This window comes from Pantherophis guttatus, chromosome 4, assembly GCF_059756535.1.
Source record: "Pantherophis guttatus breed Tessera chromosome 4, ASM5975653v1, whole genome shotgun sequence".
In the NCBI taxonomy this organism is placed as follows: domain Eukaryota; kingdom Metazoa; phylum Chordata; class Lepidosauria; order Squamata; family Colubridae; genus Pantherophis; species Pantherophis guttatus.
The window spans coordinates 22105177-22115941 of record NC_142066.1 but is presented as its reverse complement, the minus strand read 5'-3'; positions in this window follow the sequence as shown (position 1 = coordinate 22115941).

The following is a 10765-nucleotide window of genomic DNA, read 5'->3' as shown; positions in this document are numbered from 1 at the left end:
GGTGAAGTAACAGAGGTGGTTCTATTTTATTTCTTTTTGAAAAGATTTTAGAATAACATTTCTTTGCAGGAAGTATTTTTTCTTAATATGTTACTATTAAGTTATTAATAATTCTGGCAATCTTGAAGTAGAATCCTTTAAGAAACTCACGAACCAACAACAGAATTATCTTATGTTATGGGAACATATTTGTAGTTTCTGAAGCTAAAGCGATGTTTGCACAGTTATCTGGTTGTAACAAATTCCTCTGATTTTTTTTAGTTTAAATTGCTACAGAAAAATAAATAACAGAATAAAATTTTACTAACCATGAAGCCTACTAAAAGTACATGTAGTGAAATTTAAATCAATTGCCAAAAGTAGTTAATTATGGAAGTTGTTTCAGCTGTTGTTGAGTTGTTCCTTTTGCTACTTTGCCCAGACTGCAGTAATAACAAAAAACAAAACAAAACAAAACAAAACAAAATCTTACTATAAGATTAAATATTTACAATGTTGATTGGTATAAAAGCACATTCTATCAACAGGGAAAAAAAAAAACCACGCACACAACAGCTACAGATGGCAAGAAAATAGACATGAAAAAGAGGGCTGTGAAAATATCTATAGACCTCTCACATCCTGGACAAAATTTGTTTCATCTTCTACCCTCAAAAAGACGCTAAAGGGGACTGCACACCAGAACAACTAGACACAAGGGCAGTTTTTTCCCAAATGCCATCAACTCTGCTAAACAACTAATTCCCACAACACTGTCAAATAAGTGTTTAGTAAGACTGTATTACTATTATTCTTCTCATCCTTCTGAGTATCTATTTCTTCCCACTTATTACTATAACCATGTTGCTTCTATCTTTCAATTATATTGTTTTTATTTGTTTCCTAGTACAATTTGATAGCTTATTAGTAACCTTGACTATCACTAAGTGTTGTAGCTTTTTATTCTTGATGAATGTATTTTATTCTCCTTATGTACACTGAGAGCATATACACCTAAGACAAATTCCTTGTGTGTCCAATCACACTTGGCCAATAAAGAATTCTATTCTATTTTATTCTACTCTACTCTCTACTCTACTCTACTCTACTCTACTCTACTCTACTCTACTCTACTCTACTCTACTCTACTCTACTCTACTCTATTCTATTCTATTCTATTCTATTCTATTCTATTCTATTCTATTCTATTCTCACCCAAAATAAGTTATTTAGATTCTGCCTCTTTAAATCTGATCTCTAAAGCAAATTCTCTTGTATCAAATAAAGGAGAACTGATAGGAAACAAAATTACTAACCTGTAATAATTTTGATCTTCCCTACATCAAAGCATGCTCATCTTCAGATGATGATACTACCGTAATATTTCCTGGAATAATTTCAGTACCCTGATTTCAGAAATGTCTGTGGGTAGTTTAGATATTTAAAAGTGGTAGTTGATCTAATGGTCTCTCATTTCTTTCTCTTCAGACAAGTGGCAATGATAGAAGCAGAGAACTTTACTTCTGTCAAGGAATTCATCTTGCTGGGATTCACCAGCCATAGAAAAATCCAGCTTCTCCTCTTTGGGGTGATTCTCATCTTTTACTTGATTACAGTTTTGAGGAACCTGCTGATCATCATGTTGGTAGAGTCTGATGTACAACTCAACACTCCTATGTACTATTTTCTTTCTCATCTTGCGGTGATCGAAATATGTTACATCACCAGCACTGTGCCCATAATGTTATCTCACCTCATGGCTGGGAACGGAGCCATCTCTTTCCCACTCTGCATTGCCCAGATATTTGTGGCAGGGTCCATGGCTACTACTGAGTCTTTGCTACTGGGTGTCATGGCTTATGACCGTTATCTGGCCATCTGTTCTCCCCTAATATATACTGTTGTCATGGACCAGCGATGCCAGTTGCAATTTGCGTTAGCCTGCTGGATAATTGCACCTCTGCTCTGTGCTATATGTGATGCCTTCCTGGTTTTTCAAACTTTCTGTGGTCCCAATCATATCAACCACTTCATGTGTGAATTTCCTGCGGTATTAAAACTTTCATGCAGTGATACGCAACTCGTTGAGAATATTGTATCTGGTGCAGGAGCCTTACTCCTTCTGCTTCCCCTTTGTGTCATCCTGACCTCCTACGTGTTTATTCTTTATTCCGTATCACTCATGAAATCTACAGTTGGACAGCGCAAAGCGTTCTCTACCTGTGGCTCTCATCTGCTTGTAGTCATCTTGTTTTATGGCCCTTCCTTTTTTATATATGTAATTCCAAAATCAAGCTCAGCTCCTGATAATAATAAACACAGTGCAATTTTCTACATTTTGGTCACCCCTCTGCTTAACCCTGTCATTTATACCCTAAGGAACAAGGATATCCATAGGTCAGTAAAAAAGATATTGCAAAGAGAAGACTTTAAGCAGAAAACATGAATGTTTGTGTCTTACCTTGTCAGTCTTTTTTTAATGTCATGTCAGATTGGCTGATCATGAGTATTAATTCAGAATGCCTTAAATGTTGATTTGTCTAGCCATAAACTCAACACAATAATTCTATGAATGACCTCTCAGACTATTATTATCATAGTATTTGGTTGCAATGTAAATATGTTTATTTTTTAGAAAAATTGAGATATGTATGGTGCTATTATATCTGCTTCCTTGGCTCTTTAATAGCCTCATTAAAGCTGGAGAAGAATTGACATAATCTAAAGTATTATTTGGTGTGTGTGAAATGAAATTAATTGACAGAGGGGGACAGAGCCTACTGCCTACATTTCACAAAGTCCTATTAGTTGGGATTATTCAGTGGTGGGATTCAACCGGTTCGCATCAATTTGGGAAAACCGTTTGTTAACTTTCTGAGCAATTTGGAGAACTGGTTGTTGAAAGAAATCTTCCAACAGCCTTTTGTTTGTTTTTTTCCACTTTACAGGCCTACAATCAGGAAGGCAGGAAGGAACATTCTGGTGTTGTTTCTAATCCTTATCTTTATTGACCTGCTTACAGAAACTGCCTTATTACATTGTAACAGCTAATGCTTCTTGGCAGTATGCCCAGACTTTCTGTTGCTTCTCCAGAGGTTGTTTTTTCTTTGCTGGTATTAGGGACTTGGCTTTCTTGAAGGGGAAGGGTTGTTTTTAGCTTTTTACACTGCTTTAGTGGTTCCTGGCACTGTCCTTTTGGGGTGTACTTCCAAGAGGAAGGATGCAATAGTCATAAGTGTGAAAAACAATCATAAGTCACTTTTTTCAGTGCCACTGTAACTTTACAATGAAGGAACTTTGCAATGAAGCAATGAAGGAACATTGCTATCATATCACTCCTAAACCTTCTTTTCATCAAACTAGACATACCCAATTCCTGCAACTGTTCTTTGTATGTTTTACTCTCCAGTCTCCTGATCATTTTTGTTGATTTTCTCTGCTTTCTTTCTAAAGTCTCATCTTTTTTATATTGTGGCAACCAAACCTCAATACAATATTCCAAGTGTGAGCTTATCAAGGTGGTAGCTTATAAAGTGGAGTAACACTCATGAATGAAGGAAATGTCCCAGGATTATGTTGCAGGATCCTATGCAAAGGTGGAATTCTGTCAGTTCTGCCTGGTTCAGGAGAACCGGTAGTGGCAACTGCATGAGGCTCTGTCCACCTGGCCTGACGTAATACGCGAGTACAGCAAATGTGCAGAAAGCTGTGCGTAGAGGTGATGTGGACAAACAAAGTGAGCATGTGTGCATGAGCGCTCATGTTTGCGAACTGGTAGGGAAGGTAAGTGAATTCCACCTCTGATCCCATGTGAGTTGGACACCAGGACCAAAGGTTAATTCTTCCAATTTCTGGGCTTGTGCTGGAACCTGCCATCAGAGAACTTGTCTGGGCTGTTCTGTGCAATGCCTTTATATGGTAACTGGTTGTGTGTCATTTTAGTTATTATTTAGGATGACTATTAAGTCATTGATTATTGTTTCCTTGTGTCACTGTGCCCTTGGCTCCTAAGTATCTGATAAGCTGGTCGCAGATCAGCACTCCTGTTGACTGACAAGAGGCTCATTTCCCAGGCATCAGTCATTTCTCTGGCTATTTTCTTCCCTGGTCGGCCAACAATAGTAGTAATAGCCGCAAAATTGAATGCATGTCCTTCTTCATTGCAATGTGAGGCTACCAATGAGTTTGTCTAGCCACTCACTCATATTCTTGCAATCTGGTGAGTAGCTTCCTCTCTATCAGAACCACATAATTACAGGAGCAATCCATGTAGGGAATCTGGTACATTTGTAGCTTCTCCCACATTCAAACAGGTAGTGATAGTAACACTTCAGGTGATCTTGTTTCTAAGGTAAAGATAAAGGTTCCCCTCACACATAAGTGCTAGTCGTTCCTGACTCTAGGAGGCACTGCTCACCTCCGTTTCAAAGCTGAAAAGCCAGCGCTGTCCAAAGACGTCTCCATGGTCATGTGGCCGGTATGACTAAATGCCAAAGGCACACGGAACGCTGTTATCTTCCCACCAATGGTGATCCCTATTTTTCTACTTGCTTTCAAACTGCTAGGTTGGCAGAAGCTGGGACAAGTAATGGGAGCTCACCCCATTATGTGGCACTAGGGATTCGAATCACTGAACAGCCGACCTTTCGATCAACAAACTCAGTGTCTTAGCCACTGAGCCACCACGTCCCCACAATCTTGTTTCTATCCCTCTATTAATACTGCCTAGAATGGTGTTGGCTTTTTTTGGCAACTAAAACAAACTGCTTGCTCATATTTAAGTGATTGTCCACTAGGATTCCAAGATCCTTCTCACAGTTACTACTATTGAGCCAGATCTGATGGCTGGGTATTGATTTATTTTTGGTTAAAAACATCTATTCAAATGTTTTCTTTTCCATTATTAAAAATAAGAAATATCAAGCTCTGAATAAACCTATCAAAAATAAAATAACTGGAGCAATATCCCTACAGTTGTTAACTGCTATCAATTTCCTTTCGGTAGAGCCTCTGAGAATAAACAGACCCAAAGAAATGGAACTTTCCATTCTAATGCACACTTCATGGATTCCTTGTGGATATGAATATGCATGTTAATTATAATTAATCCCAAAGGTATCTCCAATATTGTGCGTTTATATTGCGATTCATCCATAAGAGTTTTTTTTATTGTAAAAGTTTTACAATTACATTTTCACCCCATTTTCACCCCCCTAACCCACCCCAAGCTCCCCAACCCATCCTCCCTAACCCCCCCTAACCCTCCCCTCCCCCCCGGACTTCCATAGAGTGTACCCCATCATTGTCCCCTTTATATATAAAAAAAAACAACCTTGAACTTTAAACCCCCCCAACCCCCATATCATTTTTCATCTTCACATAGTTCAAATATTTCTATCTTAATGTTATATAATACTATCAATAAAAAGCTATTTGATACTTCCTAGTTTGATATTTGTTCTGCACATAATCTATCCATTTTTTCCATTCACATTCATAAGTCTCTTGTGAGCGGTCTTTTAAATATGCTGAAATCTTCGCCATCTCAGCGAAACTGGCCATCTTCAAAGTCCATTCTTGAACGGTGGGCAAAGCTTCATTTTTCCAATATTTACCTATCAACAATCTCGCTGCTGTAATCATATACAATATCAACTTTGTTTCATCCACTGTAAAACCCTTAGCTATACCCAATAAAAACAATTGTGGAGAAAATTGAATTTTTTTCTTCAAAACATTCTGCATAACCCACCAAATTTTTATCCAAAAAGCCTTAACTTTCTTACAGGTCCACCAAATATGAAAATATGTAGCATCTGTACAATCACACCTCCAACATTTTGGCTGAACATTAGGATACATACACGACAGTTTCTTAGGGTCTAGATGCCATCTATAAAACATTTTGTAAAAATTTTCCCTCAAATTCTGCGACTGTGTAAATTTAACATTCTGAACCCAAATTTTTTCCCATGTTTCCAACATCACTGGTTCTTCAAAATTTTGTGCCCACTTAATCATACAGTCTTTAACTAATTCAGTTTCTGAGTCCCTTTCCAGCAAAACATTATAAAGCCTTTTAATATGCATTGGACCTTTCTCTCTTATATGTCTAACCAATTCTTCCTCATGCAACATAATACCAATTTTTTGGTCCTCTTTCCATCTCAGTTGTAATTGATTATATTGTAACCAAGTTAAATTAATCCCTTCGTCCAACAGTGTCTGCAAAGTCTTCAGCTGCCATCTGCCCGCATCTGTAAAAAGAACCTCTTTGTATAAACCCCCCCCGAGTGACATTATATTTGTATTCCACAAAGTATGACCAAGATCCAGCCATAGCGGTGTTTTATAATCCCATTTAAGTCGGTGCTTCTTCCAAACTCTCATCAAAGAGTCTCTAAGTATATGACTTTTAAATATTTTATCAACTTTGTCATCATAAAATAAGTAAGCGTGCCACCCAAATTCAAGATCAAAACTTTCTGCATTCAATATTCCAGCCTTTTTACTTCCAAACCAATCACTTGTTAAGGTTAAAGCTGCTGCATCATAATATAACTGTAGGTTTGGAAGTTTAAGACCTCCTCTTTCTGGAACATCTTGCATAATTTTCAATTTTACTCTTGGCTTCTTCTCGTTCCAGACAAACTTATTCACTCCAGATTGCCAAACTTTCAATTGTTTATCACTTTTAAGCACCGGAATCATTTGAAACAAAAAAAGAAATCTTGGCAAAATATTCATCTTAACTGCTGCTATTCTTCCAAGTAAAGACAGCTGCAGTTTTTTCCAAGTCTCCATATCTTTCTGCACCTCTCGCCACAACACCTCATAATTATTTTGAAACAATTTCATGTTTGATTCTGCAACCTGAACTCCTAGATATTTTACCTTAGGTACAGTCTCAAAACCTGCCCTCCTTTCAAGCTCATGTTTGCGATCTTGTGTCATGTTTTTAACTATCATTTTAGTCTTTTTTGGATTCAATCTGAAACCTGAAACTTTACCATAATCTTGTATAATGTCCTTCATCAAGATTATTGATTCCATTGGTTGTGATAGGGTAACAACCAGATCATCTGCAAATGCCTTTATTCTGTAATCCTCTTGCCTAATCTTTATACCTTTCAAGATATTAGAGTCCCGTATTGTATTTAATAAGACTTCTAGTGTTAAAATAAATAAAAGTGGAGACAACGGGCATCCCTGTCTTGTTCCTTTTTCAATTTTAAACTCTGTTGTCAAACTTCCATTAATAATAATCTGTGCCTTTTGCTCTTGATAAATTGCCGAAATCGCCTGTATAAATTGGTCCCCAAAGTCCATCTTTTTCAAAGTCTTTAATAGAAAATTCCAATCCACTCTATCAAAGGCCTTCTCTGCATCCAAAAGGACCAGCACTGCAGGGATCTGTTTATTCTTCTCAAGATATTCCAGTAAATTTATTACTTGCCTTACATTGTCCTTCATATATCTGCCCTCGATAAATCCCGCTTGATCATCATGAATCACCTCTTGAATTACTGGCATCAATCTGTTGGCTAATACTTTTGCATAAATTTTATAGTCATTATTTAAAAGAGATATTGGTCTATAATTTTCCGGTTTTTTAGGACCTACTTGTTCTTTTGGTATCAAAGTAATATATGTTGATTTCCATGATGGGGGTATTTTACCCCCTTGTTGTATATTGCAAAATAAGTCTCTAAGTTGTTCCACCATTTCTGCTTGTAAAGTTTTATAATACACTGCAGTCAGTCCATCTGTTCCAGGAGCTTTAGCTGTTTTCAATTGTTTAATTGCTGCAATTATTTCCTCAACTGTTATAGGGTAGTTCATTCTTTCTTTTTGTTGACTAGTAATTTTTGAGACTCTTTTCTCTTCTAGATATTTTTCTATAAGTCCATTCTGTATATCATCTTTGGCATATAATTTAGTGTAGTATTCTACAAAGACTTCTTTAATCAATTTTTGTTGAAAAATTTCTTTCCCTCCAATATCAATACTCTCAACAGTCCGTATACTCTGCTTCTTCCTTAAGGTGTAGGCCAACCATCTTCCCGGTTTATTAGCATTACAAAACGTATTATGCTTCGCATATTGTAAATTTGTTGCAGCTTGCTCCGCCAAGAGCATTTGAAATTGATCTTTCAAAAGTTTTATAACACCAGATATTCTTTCATCTGTTGGGTTTTTAATGAGTAGCTGTTCCTTATTCTTTATTTCTACTTCCAATTCAAGTCTTTTCTTTTGTCGATTCTGTTTATGTTTAGAGTTCATATAAATGAGTACCCCTCTCATATACGCTTTACTCGCATCCCATACAATTTCAATTGGGGTGCCCTTATTCAAGTTCATCTCAAAAAATTCTTTCATCTGTTTTTTAAGTTCTGTTATATTTTTTTCATATCTAAACAAATTTTCATTTAATCTCCATGACCTTCTCTCAGTTTTTCCCATCTCAATTTCTATCCATACAGAACTATGATCAGTTAAAGTTCTTGGAAATATCTTTGTTCTTTTTGTTTTAACAAGTAAATCATCTGATAACAAGATAAAGTCAATCCTGGAAAAAGATCTATGTCTATCAGAGAAAAAAGTATAGTCCAATTCTTTTGGGTTATAAATTCTCCAGATATCTTTTAATTCCAAATCTTCTTTCATATCAAAAAAAGTCTGTGGTAGTCTGATCCTTACTTTCGTCAAACTCTTTTTATCTAGTTTAGAATCAATTACTCCATTCCAATCTCCCATTATTAAAATAGATCTATAATCCCATTGCAATATTTTATTATGTAAAGTCTTATAAAAATGATCCTGTTGTTGGTTCGGAGCATAAATTCCAATCAGAAGAATTTGGCCATTTGCTGTATGCAATTCAATTGCAATAAACCTACCACCTTCATCTGCTTCTATAATTTTAGCAGACAATCTTTTATTTACATAAATAACCACACCATTCTTTTTTTCCGAGTTTGAAGCTATAAAATGTGTTCCTAATTTGGAGTTTATCAGGTATTTGTGATCTTGAGTTCGAATATGAGTTTCTTGTAGACAAATTATGTCATTATTAAATTGTCTCAGATATGTAAATAACTTGTTCCTTTTTTGTGGTGAGTTTAATCCGTTAACATTCCAAGATAAAAGCCTAATTGTCATCTTGACCTTTCTGAAGCGATGAGCTGCCTTGCCTCGCTTCTTCTGAGGTCTTCGGCTTTGCTCCCCCCATAGCTTCACTTTGTGTGGTGCTTTTAGCTCCCCCTTTATGTTGACTTACTTGTTGTTGTTTTTCTTTTATTTGCTTGGAGACTGCACGAGTTATACGTTGGTCCTTAACTTCAGGTGTCCGAGCTGGATCCAAAGCAGCATCTCTTGTTGACAAAATTGGTGAAGATTCTAGCAGGGATTCCTCCATAAGGCCTCCTCCTCCTACAGCTCCCTGCATTTCCACTAATTCCGTCTGCTTGGACTGTTGCTCCCTCTCCTGCTGAAATTGCTTTTCCTTATCACTTTTTATCTCCAGCATTGTAGATGTACGTGGGGATGATGATCTTTCTTTAAGAATATTATAGTAAAAATATTCCGCCTTCTGAAAAGTATTCAATCGGTGTCCTTCTCCATTATATTTCAAAATTATACCAGTTGGGGCATCCCACCGGAATGGTATTTCTTGCTTTTGCAATTCATTCACTAGAAACCTATATTCTTTTCGATCTTTTAACATCTTAGGTGGTAATTCCTTATAAACTCCAATTTGAGCTCCCTCCACTTGCACAGAGGAAAGAAAGGATCTTTGCAAAATATCATTTCTTATTCTTCTATCTGTAAAATATATCACCACATCTCTGGGTAATTTTCTTTGTCTAGCCACCCATGAATTTACTCTATAAATTTTATCTATTTTATAGACCACGTCTGCTGGATCAATTTTTAACAATACAGCCAAGGCATCTGAACAAATCTGTCTCAAATCTTGCCTATCATTCTCTTTTATTACTCGAAGCCTAATAGCGAATTCCATTGATCGAAACTGTAACATTGTAATTTCATTTTCAACTCTCTGCACTTTATTATCCACATCAACAATTTTAGAATCAGTATCCTTCATTTTAACATTAACTTCTGATTTAAATTCTTCCAGTTTGGAATCCACTTTGCTAATGGTTTCTGCCAGATCAGAAACCACATTTGTCAATTTGTCAGACACCTTGTCATAATTCTCTTTCATTGCCTCTTTGAATTCATTAATTTCTTTCTTCATTTCCTGTTGTGATTTTTGAAATTTATCATCCAGAGCCTGGGTAATAAAGTCCTTCAAATTTTGAACATCAAAGTCCTTTCCCTCACCCTGCTGGCTGGGAGGGGGCTGCTGTTCCGGTTTATGAGTGGGAGATCCCTCCCCTGCAGCCTTTCCTTCCTGTTTCTTTGAAGCCATTCTGCCACGTAAATTAACTTTTCTAAAAAAAGGAAGTCTTTTTTCCTTTGCACCTCCACAAAGTCCTTTGAAAAAGTCCCCCAGATTTAACCAAATTAAAAATTAAGTAAGCTGAAGCAAGCTCAGGTTTATGTTAAAAGGAATTTTTTCTTCCACTCTTCTCTGTTCACTTGCTACAAGCAGTGCTACAATGTAGCTTGTTCAAATAACTTTGCAAGATCACTCTCCCTTTCAGTTCGTTAACGCTGGAACGGCGCCATTTTTTTTTCAAGCCGTTCCGCTCACTCTAGCCTTTTCCCAAATCAGAAGTTCAAAAACAAAGAGTTACTTGCAGTTTCTTGGTTTGGG